This window comes from Oryzias melastigma, linkage group LG14 (assembly GCF_002922805.2).
Source record: "Oryzias melastigma strain HK-1 linkage group LG14, ASM292280v2, whole genome shotgun sequence".
NCBI classification, from domain to species: Eukaryota; Metazoa; Chordata; class Actinopteri; order Beloniformes; family Adrianichthyidae; genus Oryzias; species Oryzias melastigma.
Window position 1 is genome coordinate 29,744,254 of NC_050525.1, and position 18,600 is coordinate 29,762,853.

The following is an 18,600-nucleotide window of genomic DNA, read 5'->3' on the forward strand; positions in this document are numbered from 1 at the left end:
CTTCACCAAGAGTGGAGCTAATGAGCATAAATAATTAGATGCAAACATTTACTCACCATGTGGTGACTAACCTTCTAACATTTACTCGCCAAAGAGGGGAAAATTTTAACTGTGTTATGTTTATATAGTATTATTTTGATGCTATGTATTTTTCCTAAATTAAATAAAACTAAAAAAAAATAAAAGTCTATCAGATATATATCGTTATCGTTTTATCGCCCCACCCTACCTGGGGGCATGTGTAATTTCTCTGTAGACCTAACCAGCGTGCCGCACTGTGGGAGGGGCTACAGGTGCAACCGTAGTAAACTACCTGCCTAACTGATGAGTATGAGGAATGCCGACCTTCCCCGTTCCTGGTGAGCCATGAAGAATGATTCCATCTGCGGCGTGTTTGTGTCCAGTTTGGGACCGCCGTTTTAGCTCCACGCCTCAGAAACAGTTTGCAGGCGTCCATCTGTTGCACGTTTCCGTCTCTTCTATTATTCATCGGAGCTGCAGCTCGGCGGTCGTTCCTCTCATGACTCGGCGGTTTGGAAGCAGTGACTTCAGTGTGAGTTCCGCGGCCTCCTCGTCACTGTTCTGTCTGCTCTCCTCTCACATGAAATTGAATTGTTTTTCTCGTGTTGCTGTCTTCACCTGATCCTGTTTTCCTGCTCCTACCATCAGTACTTCAGTCAAATCCCTGTTTCAGTCAGACGTTACTCCTTTTTCACTACCGACTACTCGACTTGACGAGGAAGTCACAAGTCTCCCCGCCGCTTGCGCTCCTTCCCTGAGATGATTGAGACATCTCCGTCCACTCTATTCTGCAGCAGCAGAGCTGCTGCGTTGGCATGGCAACAGGTCAGCAGGGCCATGCCAGCAAATTCAGGTTCAATTTCACTTTCATTTTGTCAAATTTAAGCTAACTCAGTATGAAACATGCAAGTTCACAGAACTTTTCAAATCAAAGAGCAGGAGAGCGTTTCTGTGGAGCGACAGCTCAGTGAGGAAAGAGACTTCATCCAGAAAACACAAAATTAATAGAATTCCAGTCTGGAGAATGCCCCCAACTTCAACCATGAGAAGCCCTGAAATACCTGAGCAGCAGAATAAATCTGTTCCATCAGTTAACACGCATCCAGCGCCGTCTGTTTACTGAGCCGGATGTCTCCGAGGAGTCAGAAACATTTGCAATAAGAAACAGCGGCTGCACTCCAGCCACTGCGGACTCTCATTGTGTATGTGTGTCAGTTTTGTTTAGGCAGAGTTTGTTGATCTTTTCTTGCAGCCAGCTCGCGCCCTTCAATATAATTAATGGAGCCCAGGCAGCCTCTCATCAAATGCACAGACTGCACTCAGCTTCCTCCATGTCAACAGCCAAGAATGCGATTCAGAAATAACAGGGCAGCTTTCACAGAAAACACAGACAGGAATAAATTCTTACCACATATGTGATGGAAAAAAGAGCAAAACAGCCACCAGGGAGGAAATAAATTAACCAGAAAGCAAAGTTGGAGTGAAGTTCAGTTTGATGCAGCATAATTAGGGACTGAAACCTCAAGAAAAGAAAAAAACAAACCGGGAGCTTTAAGCTTTCTATGATTACAAGCTAAGAAGAGAACCAGCAGATCGATGGATTCTACTTCAGCCTTAAGCAGACGGAAAATGTTGGAGGTTAAGAAAACAAGCTTCTGAATGTCCGGTCTGATTGGAGGACCAAAAAGAACAACACCGTTATGAATGAGGATCCAAACATTTGAAGAAATCCTCTGAAAAAGTCTGGAGATGTTTGAGTAACTTCCTTCATTTCTGTGACTCAGACAGAAGGAAAAATGAAATGAAGAGTTAATGACTGATGGAACTAAATATGGACAGATTGGAGATGAGAAGAGAAATCTCCAGCTGGCTGTGAGTCTCGGATTAAGCTGAGAAGTTTGGAAAAAACAACGCTAAACTAAATGAAGAAACTGAAGATTCCAGATTTTAGTTTATAAACTGAGTAAAAAAAATGAGCAAACGACCTCAGAAACAAGAGAATGTTTCTTTTTTAAGACCAAACAAAACCTGCAAACTACTTAACAAACAACAGGGAGTTACGACATCCCATAAACAAGCATGGTGTGTTCTCATACATATATTTAACAATAGACTGCAGACAGAAGAAGACAAAGACAGGAGCATCATGGAAAAAATAGATCTAAAAGTTCTCCTCCGATCATCTTCTGATCTGTTTCGATCTGTTTTTAGCTTTTGTTTTCTAGGACTTCAGCCTCATTTCCTGGCCGGGACCACAGCAACCTCCACCTGCCTTTTTCTCCCAATAGCTGAGAGCTCTCTGTTTACAGTCTCTCCTGCTAGCTTACAGCCCCTCACATCTACAACCTAACACTAGCGGTGCTACCAAAACGGCAGCAATATCCTTTCTATCCAGCCGTACAGTTTAGATCCAGACAAAGACGTTCATGGATCTATTTGTCTGCATCAGGATGGGGCGGAGCAGAGACACTTTGGCCCCGCCCATGACAGTGGCTGCATCACAGACCTGATGCTTTTTAAACTGCAGGTTTTCATTCACAACCATTTAAATACAGAAATACTCAGAAATGCAGTTTAATCTTCATTTTCTTTGTGTCCTCCATCATGAGAGAAATGCCACAAAAACATGTTAAAAACACCATTCTCATCAGGGTGGGTGTCAAACTGAGCTTCCATCTTCCATTCATTGAAAAACACATCTATATTAGCTATTAATTCAACACTCTAAAACCCAAAATAAACCTTCTTCTCATTAGACGTGTCCTCCATTCGAGGGAACAGGTCAGTTTTCCTTTACATAAACTTGTTCATAGAATTTGTCTTTTCTAGCTAAACTTTGAGCGGTGGAGAATGGATATTATTATTTCTCATCTTCACAAAGACGAAGCCTTCAAATGTTTTCTGAAACGTAGAAACATGCTGGTGTGAAAGCCGTGAGCTCTGATGAAACCTGGTTCTGTTTAACTGATGACGTATTTCACATGAATAACAGCAGAAAGTGAGTTTTCTTCATAGATCTTTTACAGCCCCCCCGTTCTCAGCTCTGCTTGGTGTCTTCCATTGTTCGGGGCCATATTTCCATGAAGGTCGGGGTTCACTCCCGATGGCGACGGCAGACTGTTAAGCCTCTGAAGCACATAGCTTTAGTGTCACATGGCAGATGTTACAGTGTTAGCAAGCTGTTAGATGCCAGACAAATCATTTCCATTGTCTCTGCGTCTGCTGTAATTGCCCTTCTGTCTCAAGTTGGTATCAGTGGGAAGGACATGAGGAATTTTCCGGATATGTGCATCAATCCGGTCCGTCTCAGTGTGGTTTGTTCATTAGAAACAGTTGGCAGTCGGATGTCAGCATCTCTGTCCTTCTCCCCTTAAATCCATGTATTTCGGCGATGTCTCCTCATTATATTCTCCGTCCTAACAAACCTCCGAAGAGCCAGCTTGTCAGAGAGCTGACCTCAATTTTCAGGGGTGTTCTGTTGTTTTTCCGCTTCTGTGAGTAAAGCCTGCTGAGACGTCACTGTGACATCGGGCGACAGATAAATCTGAGTTGATGAGTCCCTGCGAAGATGTCTGCCGCGCCGCGTGAAGAAAAAACAACTCCGGCTTAATTAGTTCCGGAAAATTTCCTGAACGAGACCAAGACCCATCCAGAAAGTTCCAGAAGTGGCGCTGTAGGGGACCCTGCTCCAAAAAAAGACCTTTCCTACCAGAAGAGACCAGAATACTCTCCAGTTTAAATTCCTTTTGGCTGAAAACTGAGTTTTTATGACAGTAACTATGGAGTACGACAGCTGTCAACATGAAACCTGACTAAGATGTGAATACAACATTCTGTTGCATGTTTGACAAGTCTGTTGAGAGTTTGACTTCTTTGTTTTCAACACAAAATTTCCCTGTTAAATTACTGTCAGGCGTATCAATCAATCCAACAAAGTGTACACGAGTACTTCCTGCTGTACCACAGGAAAACTGATGGAAGACGCCGCCGCAGGAGACAATCGGACACTGACGAGCAGATGACTTGCTTTTAGCATTACTGTATGATAGTAGATTATTGGTCACAACAAATTGACATCATAAACAACAGACAGTGTAGTTCAATAATCAATAATACAATGACATAATGGCACGTGTGTGGAAAACGATAAACAACTTTAAAGATACCAGCGAATAAAATCAGAAAAACAAAAGTAAAATAGAAAACAGACTGAGACTGAGTGGACGGATCTTTGCTGAGTCATGTTTCATGACTCATCGTGAATGCCTGTAACACCGTCATGTTTTTGGCTTATCAGGAGAAATGTTATATCACATACAAAGGAAAGTCGTAGTCAAAACAGGCGTTTGATATAAAACTAAATGTTGTATTCATCTTTGTTTCCCAGAGTTCTTCTATAAGCATAAGTTTCATGTTGATAACTGTCGTTTTCAGCTATCAACTTCAACATCTTCAGCGGCCAAATTCAACTTACAGCATTCACACTATCATTGTCACAAATAATGCTATATATCTAGTTTGTAGTCAGTTTAAAGCTGATGATGGTTAAGATGCGTGCTTTACTTTTGCCCATGACCCGATTAGTCAACTAATAAAATAGTGGTTTGTGGCAGCTCTACCAATCACTGCATAAATGAAGGCAGCTTTGGCTAAAGAGCGACTATGACGAGGTCCAACGGTCCTGGAACTGGAACTGGAACCTTTGTCTCCATCATCACTCAGACGTTAATGAAATTATGGGATTCCTCCCATTAAAGAACACAGACCTGCAGAACTGATTTGGATCAAACTTGATCCTAACTGATCCTGCTGGGCAGCACGGCGGCCCCCACATCAGCCCACCTGGGGGGTTCCCTCTTTGTTTCAGGTCATCTGCATCAACCACAGGTGGTGGGATCAATGGGAAGTGTTTAATTACTGTTGTGACAAACGGCAGAAGCGTTTAACAGCGTTTTCAGAGCCAATGGTTCTTGCGATTGCAGCAGCAAGTGTGCCATGATTCACATTGACAAGCTATGAATTATTTAGCTGCCAGAGCTGCCTGATGCCCTCAAGCCCTGCTTCTCTTTGTAGACGAGAGCCCAGCAGGGGGGAAAAGGAGTGGGGGGGACACAAAAGGCATTTTAGTACATGCCACCCACGAGGTTCAGGCTGACGAACACTCGGCTTGGTTCTGGAGCTGTCAGGGGATGAAGAAACGGGGAATGTCTAAGGGAGGTCTAAGGTTTGTATGCAGCTGCAGAACATGCCGGACTCACTGTTACCGTTACTGCTAAACCATCGCTGACTCTCATTTCATCAATCCAGTTCTCTGACAGCGCTGCATTTTAAAGAGTTCTGTTGACGTTTAGCTTTTAGCATCAAACTTTATCATTTGAGTTGTTTTGACATAAAGAAATGGGTAAATTAAGCCAAACATTGACATGAATTTAAGAGCGTATTAAAGTAAATTCAGATTCACATCACAAACCTCAGGATACGCTGCAGAAACTTTTAGTTTAAATAAACTAGATGGTAAGGAAGTGAAGTTAAAAAGTATCGTTTTTAACGGTCATAGAAAGTATAAAGGACTGTATGATACTTTTACTATACGGTAAAAAATAAAGACTCTAAAAATAAAAATATCTTCAAACTAAATTAGAGAGATACAAAACCTTTCTGAACAAAAAAATATTGAAAACGGAAGTAAGATCATCTTAAAAATAAATCTAAAATTCTCCAAAAAAGTTCTTGGCTAAAGCAATTTTTTTTAAAGATTTTTCAAAGTTCAAACTGGGGATCAAGCTGTCACAAACAGGCAGTGGTCCTATGGGAGAGTGTCCGTCCTCAGACTAAGACTAATAATGGGACCCAGTTCCTCCCTGCTCGACACTTAGCATGAAGGGTTTGGGGGGGGGGTGTTAAACCACCAAATGGTTCCTGAGCTCGGCTGTGTCTGCAGCTCACCGCTCCCCCAGGGGAGGGGTCAAATGCGGAGAACACATTTCCCACCCCTCAGTGCGAACAAACTGATGGGATTTTAACTTTAACAGATGAGATGACATTTGTCAAAACACGGCTAAAAGTCCATGAAGCTAAATCAGGGTCAGACAGGCAGAGGTCAAACACCAGCATGAGATCATCAGAGATCAGACGTGGGGTCGAACCGGACAGGAGTAGATTGAGGCAGGTACACAGGGTCAGGAACAGAAGATCAAGTCCAGATAGAAACGCTCAGTAATGCAGGCAGGGTGGCATAATCAATACTCCACACCGAGTCAGGGTCTGTGCAGCGCTCAAGTGTCCTGTGGTGGATTGGTAAATTGTGTGCTGGGGTTGCAGGGAGATGAAGTGTGTTCAGTACTGTGGAGACGGTTACCACCGGTGACCAGAGGGGGAGACAAAGCGCTGACTCCTGACACGAGTGTCCAATGAAACGTCTACAAAGATCACGACTTCCATAACTGTGGTTTACAGTTGAAGGCTTTTGGTCTGTTTATAGTTTGAAGGTTTCTTGTGTTCGTAGTCCAGTAAATTATCTAAAAAATAATAATTGTCACAAAAACTCTGGTAACTTTTGTATCAAAACTATTATCTTAAAAAACTCAAATATTAAAAAAAAAACACACAACAAAAATGTGTAGAAAAAGAGTTTTGATTGAATGGACACCTCCGTATTAATGTGACTCAAACACTTATTTAAAGTTCTTATTAAGTCACGTGACCCAAACTGGATCTTAAATAGGATCAAACTCGGCCTTGAATTCACCAGAACATAATTTCCAATCTGTCCATATTCTCCTTGGATCTCCTGTAATCTGTAATAATTACATGACGGCGTTTGTGCTCTGGTCACAGGGGGAGGAGCTGAGTCTGCAAGTTCAGTCCTGATAGATGAAGGTCCGTCTTTTGACCCCCTTTTGGCAGAAATGCGCTCCTCTCCAGCCGGGACGCTCATTGGCTCCAAACAGGAGTCCCAGCTGGAGATGCTGAGGACCGTCCCGCTGCTCCTCATACATCACCACAGTAATTACAGGGCTGTTCTCTTCTCCCGACCCCCCCTGGAAACTTCCCGCCCAGCTATCTGTAAAACAGGCAGAGGAGGTCAATGCTCTGTGGGGGCGAGGGGGCAATTACTTCTGTTGTTGTGGTGCAAGAGCCTCCCAGTGAAGATCTGATCTGATCTGCCAGATCTCCTGATCAGAGTTAAGGAAAGCTTTCAGAGGACCTGAATTACTCGGTTGAGAGCTTTCATGAGTGCAGGAGGACAGACGTCAGCGTCTCAGAGAATGAAGATCAGAGGAAGATCTCAGGACGGATTCAAACGTTGGGTCACGTGACCTGGACAGTGTTTCTACAAGGTCATAGACCAGCAAGCGCTCTAACCAAACATCTCCCTCATCTTTCACAGCTACAAATGTTTCCAGCATCACCGACTTCCCAGAGTCCGTATCTGGAATCATCAGATCCAGGAGTGATGGACCGAGAAAACTGGAGAAGATGTGGCGAATCAGGACGCAGCGACGGGATCTTTGGATCTTCAGTTCTGGGGTTTCAGCAGAATCATGATGACAAAGTTCTGTTATAATGGTTACCTGAGGATCACAGAGGATCACGGGGGATCACAGTGGATAACAGAAGATTGCAGAAAAAGACAAAGAATCACAGAGAAATACAGAGGATCTCAGGAGATCACAGAGGATCACAGAGCAACAGAGAGGATCACAGATGATCACAGAGGATCACACTGGTACTCTTGTTTCTGAAATAATTTTTAAATGTATTCCAAAGCATTAGATTGAACCTGCACCGTCTCCTTTCCCATCAAAAATGTTCACCTGGAAGTTCTTCTCACCTGTACGCGAGCTCAAGCTGAAAGCCTACAAATCCCATCATGCATCTCGAACACAAATAAGAAGAAACAGAACCCAGTAGAAACAGAAGCAATGTATTCTGGGTAATGTTGGCAGCTCAGCCAACATGCTGCGTTCAAAGACAAAACATTTATGGAAAGTTAGGTTCCGGCCTTAAATTCAGGGCTGCAGATCGCTTCCCCTGATTGCTCAGCGGACCAATCAGAAGTTGCTGCTGGACCACAAGAAAACCAGGAAACATTCATGCGGCCCCCACCTCAACATTTAATAACCAGACCCCCCCAGATCTGATTATTTACCATCTAATCCAGCATCTTCTGACTGCTGGCTTCATTTGCATTTTCTGTTGTTGCTCATTTAAATATTGATAAAGGAAGTTTTAATGTTGAGGGAACATTTACATGTAAATGAGTCTTCTGAATGGAGCGGAGATAGATGCATGCTGTCTGCTGCAGGTGGAGTGGTGGTTCTCAGGGGGGCGTCTCCATATGGAACTTTATTTTTTATTCACATCCTTTATTAGCATTTAAAAGGTTAACTTTTTCACTTGCTTTGTTTGCCTGATGCTGGGATGTGTTGTACTGGAGATGGGGAAGCCATAATTAATGACTCATACATTACTAATACATGTCAGCTAATAGGCAGTAAATAGGATTTGCTTAATTGAACGTATTACCCAGAAGGCTACTGGGTTTTTAACAAGCAGCGCTCAGAGCGGAGGAAGCCGGGAGGACAAACACTCACCGCCTCCGACGGCGTTCCCGCTTCAAGTCGTGTTTACAAGCACCAGACAAAACGCACGCGAGGAGCTCACCTTTGGATCCCCAGCAGCGTGGCCACAGGCTGTCACCCCCCCATCAGCACGCCGCTGCCTCCTGACCTAATTATCACAAGTAATTAGTCGGAAAACCACACCGTCAGGATCCCAGGAAGACACTGAAAATAACCTCCTCAGCAGTTATTAGCAGCTGCTGCACCACAACCGTGTCAGTGTAAGACGAAAACAAGAACGTAATCCCCGTCAACAAACAAAGATTATTAAGAGATGCCATCAGTAATCAAACACAAACGGAGATGTTTGCTGCTTTTCTCCAAAGTTCACACATGTGTGATGGTTTTCCTGTAGGAGGACGGCTGCAGTTCCACCTTTAACACCGTTTAAACACACATCTGGAGTGCTACTTTAACACTTTTGGTAGTTTTATGAGCAGTTGTTCTCTGAATGCTGCAGGTATTGTAGCTGCTCTGGTTGATACTGAGGAGTTTATGGTCCAGTTTCTGGGTCAGTTGAGTTAGTGAGGCAGCACAACATCCATCTGTCTGGTGACCGTCGGTGACCAGAACACAAAGTCAAACCCAGTGAGTTTCTTTTTCCATGGAGAATGGCCGTTTTGGAACTCAAAACGCTTCTGCAAACCAGATGAATAAACACCAACACCTTCTCTACAAACATCAGCCAACCAAAAAACTGATTTGTAGAGCCGCTGTCATCAGTATGCTTGGAATATCTAAATACGACATATAATCAAAGAAAGTTACAATTCACATGTAGCTTTCTACATCCATGCAGACATTGCTGATCAGAGGAGGGATAAACGTTGGAGGGCAAACGTTTGGAGAAGCGTTAGGGTCAATACACCACGCGGTTCCTGAGTGTCTGCAGCTCAACACGCCCCCGGGAGGGATCAACTGTGGAGAACCAATGTCACACAGGTGCATAACAACTAATGAGACTTTAACTTTAAATATGTGCGACCAACAACATCCTTCTGCCTTGGAAACACTTAACTACAACAAATCCTGGCTGCTCAGTGTTTCCATCCGTTTATGTGCTGGTCGCATGTGAATATGTGTGAAATACATCAGCCTAAAACAATGATTCATAAAACATCAAAAACTAAAACAACAACCAACAGACAAACATACGTTGGTGAGGAATGCTGAGGTTTGTGAAGGAACAGATTCAAACTCAGACCCATCTTGTCTTGTCAGCAGTTTGAAACCGTCATTCACGCCTGAAACTCTCTATGTGGAGGTTAGCACCTCGGCTGAGCTCGACTCCAGTCGGTAGAAAACCCGGCTCCATGTGTGAACAGAATATGATCACATCCTGTTTCAGCTTCATTACGCTGTTCATTTAAATCTATTTCATTTTATTTGGTTTTAAATCCTTACATTGGCACCGCCTGCGGCTTTATGTCTCCTCCCATCTTCTGAGATCAGCTGTTTCTAAAAGTACCAAAAACAAAACTCAAACTCAGAGAAGATCATGCTTTTGCTGCAGCAGCTCCAGAACTCTGGGATGATCTTTCTATTCATGTTAGAGTCTGCATCACTGCCTGTTTTTGGGTCCTCACCTACAACACACATTTTAACTTGGCTTGTATTACACAGCGAACAGGTTCCCTCTTTCTCTCTTATGTTTGTGACATGTTGGGTTTTAACAATGTTACTTTGTAAGCATTTCCTTGTAAACTTTAATTTGTTTGTGTCTGATTGTTTCTATGTTTTTATTCAGAGCAGAACCTGAATCTGAGAACCAGGATCTGAACGTTCTGGAGGTTTGTGAGGACTGAAGGTTTGATGAAACCGTTTTCAGATGATTCCTGAGCAGATCCCAGAAATCCTCAGGAATCATCAGGAAATTATCTGATGGAACCTCAGATCTCAGGAAATCCACGAAGAAAAAGAAAAACTAGAAGGAGAATCTCCTAACCAGTCCTGAAGCTGACAGGCAGCCAGTGCAAAATACAATCTAAGGACCCAAAAATACGGTGAGACACTACAGAATCGTTTCAAAACAACAGAATCATTTCTTGGTTGTGAGTCTGAGTTTGATGAATAACTTTAAATGTTCTAGAGCAAGTTTTATGTCTTATTTAGCACTAAAGTGTTTAACTGTTGGTTTAATGTTTAGTACATTCTGTTCAAATCACACAAACACACTCACTCATAGAGAATAACCCGCTTATGCTGAAGCTTCAGAGTAGTTGACTGAATAAATAATTAACCAACAGTGGAATAATGGAACTAAACCTTTCACGATCACAACAGTACTTTACTAGGTTTGAGTCACCTCAAACCAAATTAAATGACATCATTATTCAATCAACAAAACAGAATAAAGAGTTACCAGATTCAGACGTTGAGTCCACAGAATCACGTGACAAGAAGAACCAAACATGGCGTTCAAAGATGGCGGCGCGGTGACCGTCTGCTGGGTGAAGTTCACTCAGTGAGCGACGAACAGAATCTGTTTAGCTGAGACCGGTCTTCATCCAGGCTAAAGATGAAATCCTCTTAGCAAACTGTTAGCTAAACAGCGAAAGGAAAATTTCCGAATACTAAAATATTTGAAGAGCCACAAAACGCGTCACTGCGGGACAAATTCTTACTGAAATGTAAGAAGAAATCTAGAAAAAAATGTTTTCCGAAAAAGTCCTTTGTTAATTTGTGAATAAACAATCAGAAAACTCCGTTAAATTCTCAAAAAAGTTCATCTTCCTTGCGGTCAAGCTAGTGCATACCACTTCCGGTTTTACCAGGTACTACTTCCTGTTGCACTTCATAATAAAATCCCAAGACATACAAATCAGTTTGGAATTTACTTACATTTAGGTATCTCAAATAGTTTGTCCCCGTTAATTTAATCAATTATAATGTTACATCAGTGTATGCATTTATTTGAACTATTCAAACTTTATTGTTCCAGATAAATTGTGACATATCTTATAAATGTTATCAATGCATCAACATTTTTTCAAAATATAAAAATGATACTGAGCATGAATTAAACCATTTATTTGACCTCGAATGCAGAAAGAATTTTACATTTAATTCTCTTAAGAAAAAAAATGGACAGACCAGAATAAACAGGAAGTGAAGCACCGCAGACCGGCAGCTCAGTGGAAACAGGTTTTATTTTCCAGCAGGAAAAAGGTGAAGCTGTGCGTCAAGCCTGACTCAGGGAGTCCTCAGGTTAATGTCACCGAGCAGCAGAGGGGCTTCAGACTGCAGCAGCATTCAGACAGTGTTTGTGAACAAATCCACGCAGTGAGCCGGCTCCATCTAAACTGCAGTGATGCTCGGTTCTCAGACACAGCGGAGGACAGAGGGTGCAGAGGCAGTCTCCTCCCTATGTTTTCATGTAAATGCTCTGTGACGAACCAGGAAACTGTGGGTTTATCCCACCTTTGCTCTGAGGGAGGTGGGACAAAACATGCATGGAGGCAGAATGAACTGAAATAATGCATCTCACATCAAATCAGAACCAAAAGACAAACAAAAAGTGGGAACATGTGTGATCCTTCCCCACCAACGAGCATTTTCCTGACAGTTTCTGAGGAGCAGCTTCACTTCCCACAAAAGCTGAGTCTCTTTTTGTGCTCAAAAGCTCAGCTGTTGTTTTCATGAGCGTTCCTCTCCAATGTCATCGGGCTGGAAGGGTGAAGGTCCAGTTCTGGTTCAGAGTGCAGCTTTCCGGAAATCTCTTGGATGGATTTGTTGTCAGAGAAGGAGTTCAAATGTTTTCTGGGATGACTTCACCGACGGTTTTCCTCTCCGTCTCTGTCCGCCTCGCTCCACAAACAAGCTACATACAAAGACACACACAAGTGAAGCTTAATTGATTTTTCTGTTTCTCTTGATAAATCCACGTTCCGCTTCTCATGTCACCGGCTGAGGCCCCTGTCTTCTGGTTGGGTAAACTCCATTCATCACGCCGGCCCCCCTGTCACAGCCCCCCCACCCTGAACTTCCACAACCTCAAAATACTTTTCTGCACAAAGACTCCCAGACAACGGCGACCACGCCGGGACAGAATGACTTCACTTTTCCTGGGGGAGGATCCTCGCTAACAGCCCGAAGTGACACCGACTCCCCCCTTTTGGTGGTGATAATGAGAGGAGACACACACATGCACACACACACATGCACACACAGGTGGAGCTTCTCCAGCACAGAGATTCAGCAGCTGTCACTCTGCAGCCTGGATTTGCAGGCGGACTGACAGCGAGCTTGTTAGCTGACAGCTGCAGTGATATCCACAGCATCGTGTCTTACATTTAGCTTTCACTTAAAGCCACACAGCGGAGCCCCATCAGCGTAAAACTCGGGGCAGATTTCCCGGCACAGTTTGCCGTTTATTCCGGTAACGAGGTTGTAGCAGACAGCGCTAATCTTTGCATTGCAGAGTCTTTAAACGCGCTCCCTTCAGGCTGCTGGGCGAGGGTCACGCTGGTCATAAATCCTGAGGCAGCAATCAGGCCCAACGTCAATAAATATGAGCTGATTTTCAGCTCCACTGCAGCACACTGTCTTTCTGCTGCTGCAGAGCATTCATGGAGGTGTTCAGTGTGACATACGTTCGTGTCATTCACTGAGCAGCTCGGCTCTGCATTAGAACTGAAATCACTTCTCCAGAAAATTTACATCCAGATTAGAAAGAAAGACGACGAAATAAAACATAGATGTGGATTTAAACTGTTTCTTCAGTTGTTTTAGTAGCTTAGAGATAAATAAATGTTTTTATTATTACAGATGAGGACGGTCTTCATCCTTGTTTGGTTTGATGGGCTCTTCAGGAAAACCATCAGCGGTTACAGCAGCTGCTTCTTTGGGGGTAAAACTATGAAAAAACATCAACTATGAAGGAAAATGGACAGGCCTACAGCCAGACTAGCTGGTAATCAGAGAATATTTAATTTATTGCTCCACTATCTGTTCTCTGTTCCCGTTTACTTCACCTCTACTCTTTTTAGATCTAGTTCTCTGTGCTTCACTTTGGTGCAGTGTGATTCACGTGTTGTTCCTGCAGGGATTCCAGATTCCTGATGGATCGTCTGTGCTCCTGTTCCTGGTCGTGGACCTCGCCCTCCCCCGTCCCCCAGTCCTATCTGGCTGAACTCTATTCAAATACGTAGTTGTAGAGTTAGATCATCTAATTCCTCTTCAACAGTCCTGTCCGTCCTGGATGTGGGCATCCCTGAGGTTTCTTCTTTTCCTGAATCAGTTTTTCTCCGTAGTTTTTTTGGGATGGAGGGTCTAAGGACAGGGAAAACCAGCTTTATTTAGTCTGTTTAGTTTAGCAATTAGCTATTTTTTATATTTTACGACTGACCTTCTGCTTCTGTAAAATGAAGCCGATTACCCAATATCCTGCCCAAAATGAATTGAATTGAAAAAGCTTCCATAAGAAGATGACTCATTTCAGTCTGTTGATGGGGGGGTTGCAGTAATTCTTAAAAAGCGTCCTGATCTTTTCATCTCTTCCTCTGCAGAGTGAAGCATTTGTTGAAGAAATGGATCGACTCTGAGAGCTCAGATCTGAAGGATCGAGCATCTATCTGGTCAGGTTTCCGACAACTGTACCAGAAGATAACGGTCCCTGGACCTGCAGTAGACCTGGGAAACACCAGGGTCCCATCTCCAGAAATTCTCTTAGAAGATGTGGACAAAGCCGTTTGGTTTGACAGTTGTCAAGCAGAATGTAGATCAAAGGTTCTAGCTTTAAAATATGAGCCAAGTTTCCTCATTAATCACTTCTTCACGGTTATCACGGTCTTTTACTGATACACTGGAAAAATAAAAGACTTGGTTGAACATAATTAAATAATCTCAAGTATTTTCACCCGAATCAAATGGATTAAATAGTATTAAACATTTTTGTTATCTGATCTAAGTGTAAATGTGTTGGTGTAACATGATGAGTTAGAACGACTAGATTTGTAAAAGTAAATGTGACCAAAGTACGACCCGACTGGACCTTCTTGGGTCGTCCCAACAGCGATTCTAAAGGAGGAAAAACGCCATTTAATTCTTCAAATTATACATTCAAGTAAATTATGTTGCAAAAAAAGATTCATTTCTAACCTGAAAGGGATTTGGTTTAAGTGCTGATGGGGAGCAGAGCTCAACTACTACTGATCTGTTACCATGTCGACCAGCAAGGAAATTAAAGCTGATCATCACGATAGGTTAAATAAAGCTTCAGCTCAGAGAGAAAGTTCACCTCTTACCGCTTGTTTTAGTCCAGATCATGAAGAGAAGTTTGTCTTCATGAAGTTTGTCCAGTGATACAGAACATTTGGGAACTTCGTTTTTAGGCGTACATTCTCACTTTTATTCAGCAGCCAATCAGAATCCAGTATTCAGGTGGACCATGGAGTAAATGGGGATTAATATGCACCAAAAACCAGACGTTAGCCGCTAGAACAGTAATTTATTTAATAATTTACCACATTTATAGAGTATAGAGGGTATTCCTGATTAGATTAAATTTATCTTCATTGAAAAAAAGTGATTTTCTTTCAAAAAGATTTCTTGATTTCTTCTTTTTGACGTCTCAAGACCTTAACAGTTAGAGGACAGAGAGAAACTGAATGGAACAATCCTGTTTTTAGTCGGTATTACATACATTTCACATTTTATGAACTTTAAGATTAGATTAGATTAGATTAGATTAGATTAGATTAGATTAGATTAGATTAGATTAGATTAGATTAGAAATGGTTTAGTTCAAGGAATCAAGAAAAAAAAACAATCTGCAATACTATCAATCATCAGAGGTTTACCTTAATAGAGAGATGTCAAACACACGATAACTAGACCATTAAAGATAGATTGCCTGAAAGAGAGTGGGAGGAAGTGAATTTATATAATCCCACCCCGGCTCGACCGAACCATTCCTTTATATGTATTATCATTATCCGGTTCATAACTTAAGGATTCAGGTTATTAGGAATCCTCAAGTCTAAATAAACCACATGACTATGTCAGTAGATGTAAGTAATGTAAAGCAGGTATCATGAGAATGTCTACTGGTTATTATTATCAATAAAGAAATCATTAACATAAATTAAGTAACACAAATGAAAAATACGAACAGATCAATTTCATCAGAAGAGTCATTAACGTAAATCAAGTATCAAAAATCTAAATGTGTACAAATGAAGTCATCATCACAGCTGTGTACTGCAGTGAAATATAACTCTGTGAGGAACCGACTAATTAGTGGTACAAAGTACACAACCAAACATCACAACAATCACAACTAACACAACTGTTAACAACTAGAACACAGAAAAAACCTTAAGCAGAACTAAACATTTCTACCCACAATGCAATGGGGCAAGACTTCTGCCACTATCATGTTTGTAATCTAAACTCATTGCATTAAGTTCAGTTGACAAAAGGTCTTTTAGTAAATGGTTTGTTGGTACATGATTATAATTTCCAAATCAATAAACTGAATGATAAATGTCAGATTTAGTTTAATGTAACAAACATTTAACAGTTTTTTTACTGTTTTCCTTTAGAACGCTGTCTTTAATCATCTTGTACGGTAATAAAATCTTCTTTCTGCTCCTGCTGCCTCTAAAGCTAAAGAAGCCCAAACGTGTTTCTGTCTGTGATGAATTCCTCTCCATCCATCCCAGAGCTTCTGACCGAGGCTCCATCTGAAATGTCAGCGCTGTTGTTTCAGCTCCTGCAGGGTGAGCAGCACCTGGCTCGATTAATTTATACCTGCAGCTCTCACAGTGATGACAGCTGCAGGGAGGAATAAAATGTGCAATGAAAGCTAACCTTCTCTTTGTTCCTGCGAGAGCCGGGCTGTGTTTAACACGGCGGGGTCCGGCAGGGCTCCCTGTCGGAGAATCCAGCCGAGGAGCTTTTCCATTCCAGGGTCGGAGGTTAATTGGGTATGAAAATCCAAACACAAGGATCATTCTCTTCTAAATCCACGGAGAGTCCTGTCAGAGATGAAAGAAAGGAGGACAGAAAGGCTGAAAAAGCTGTGCTTCCAGAATTAAACCTCCCATCTCGTCAGTTTGTCTGCCTCACCTGAGCGGGATCGGACCGGCTCGGCGGTGACAGGTAGACGCATAGATCACCGCGTTCCAGAGCAGCTGCAGAGGATCGGGGAGGACATGGTCGTTAAATCATCCTGCACTCCCTCATCTTCTCCTCTGTCTCTCTGCAGGCAGTGACTTTGGCCTTTTGTTCCCGTCCTGACACCAGCTTTCAGTCATGGAGGGAACTTCTGGGACACAAACTGCAGCAGATTAAGACCCAGGATCCGTTCTGACGGAGGTCATCCAGAACAGGTGCAGACATCTGTGTGGCTCAGACATGTCACACGACTGGAGGTTTCTGTAGGGGTTCATCTCTTCTTCCTGCTCTTCATTATGTTACTGTTTACCTGGTATTGACCATCAGAAACATCTTCTGTCCCTTCTGTATGGAGAGCTTCATGACCCCCCAGAGGGGCTTGATGTGACCGTGGTCATTAGCATCATAGTCTGAGAAAACCTTTACAGACACGTTTAGTCACGATTTCATGACATCGTTTTAAAAACCCACTCCCATGAAAATGATGTTTTAACATGTTTTTGTGGCGTTTTTCTGATAGTAGAGGACATTTTTGAAGATAATTAAAAGTAAAATCACAAATCTGAGTATTTCGTTGTTTGAGTAATTGTGATTATGGAGCAGATGAAAAAATTCAGCTTGAAAAAGATCAGATGTGTCCATTAATTTGTCCTTCTTTGTCCATGATTTTCTCTGACTGCAGAACACCTGGAAGTCCATCAAAGTGAATCCTGTCAGGTCAGAGTCAGGCCTTCGCTCGTTCTCTCCTTTCAGATGTTAGAACTCAAAGCATCACTTTGACTCGGAGCTGTGAGGATGAAACCAGATAACAGGATCAGACTGAATCCTTTGATCAGATCATCAGATGAAGACTAAAGCTAATGGATCAGATCAGACTGAAGTTAGTCGGTGTTTTTATGTAAGCAGAGATCTGGTTGAGAAGCAGATTTTTAATACTGATGCAGCTTTAGAGGAAGTGGTCGTCTGAATTCATCAGATGACAACGTAAAGAAGATCTGATGTCATTGTAATGCTGACCCGTCTGATGAAGAGGAGATCCGTCAGTTACATGCGTGAGCAGATCCCTCAAACATTTTCCTAAAGTTTTGTGGCTCCTAAGCTGCATTTTCCTGAACCGTTTCCAGCTTCTAACGCCGTTTCCTCATGGATCTCTGGGAGGTTCGGCTGACTGGCCGCATGTGAATGAGAGGAACCGGAACCAGAACGCCGTCATGAACTCTCTCCTGGTTTGGTCCAGATATTTCTCCACAGAGAAGAGTGGAAGTGAAACAGGGGAGAAGGATTTCTGTAAACTCTTGAAGCTCAGACTGAATTTGGTTCCAGTTCATTTCTGATAGATTCTAGTTCTGGTCGTTTTGGGATGTTTATCAGTTGAGTTTATAAATATTTTCTGTGTCCAGTTCATAGAAGCAGCCGTTAGAGTTTGCATTCGGAGCTGCTCATCAGTTTGAGTTTGTCGTATCACTGATGCGACTCTTTTGTCCGTGAAGCGGCAGCAGCTCCGAGTTTACATTCCTGTTTAATAAAGATGCCGTCTTTTCTTTGGGTAGAAATTCAAATGATGCTGCTTTTCTGCGACCATGAGGTGAATAGAAATAACCTCCTTTGAAAGTCAGAGCGTGAAAAAGTTCCAGAACAGCAGCAGCTGGAGAGCGGGAGTCCTTCGGGACCGGAGGTGAAGTTCTGCACTTTGGGTCGTAATTCTGGGTTGAAATGGAAAGACAGAATCTCCTCCAAACAGCACGACGGCTCTGAGGCGGCAAATCTGCTTTGAGCCGTAAATGCATGCATGTCACATTCCAACATTATCTACATGCTCCTTTAATGGGGGGGAACT

At 42.6% G+C, this 18,600-nt stretch overlaps 3 long non-coding RNA genes across 4 annotated transcripts in view; 2 read left to right on the top strand and 1 right to left on the bottom strand.

Annotated features, from left to right (window-relative positions):
• Nucleotides 1–11,410, bottom strand: part of LOC118599650 — a 43,875-nt gene extending 32,465 nt beyond the window's left edge. Inside the window, exon 1 of the long non-coding RNA XR_004949086.1 lies at nucleotides 11,008–11,410. This is a non-coding gene — a long non-coding RNA (uncharacterized LOC118599650). The remainder of the gene's footprint in view (nucleotides 1–11,007) is intronic.
• On the top strand, nucleotides 10,172–14,479 carry LOC112139657. Its single transcript, XR_002918032.2, has 4 exons — nucleotides 10,172–10,275; nucleotides 10,393–10,648; nucleotides 13,413–13,557; nucleotides 13,690–14,479. It is a non-coding gene; the product is annotated as an uncharacterized LOC112139657 (long non-coding RNA).
• A 1,646-nt stretch (nucleotides 14,480–16,125) lies between these two features.
• On the top strand, nucleotides 16,126–18,275 carry LOC112142806. Of its 2 annotated transcripts, XR_002918647.2 has the most exons (4): nucleotides 16,126–16,573; nucleotides 16,679–16,748; nucleotides 16,855–16,978; nucleotides 17,446–18,275. It is a non-coding gene; the product is annotated as an uncharacterized LOC112142806 (long non-coding RNA). The 2 variants fall into 2 exon arrangements; XR_002918646.2 differs by having other exon boundaries at nucleotides 16,126–16,748.
• The last annotated feature ends 325 nt before the right edge of the window (nucleotides 18,276–18,600 follow it).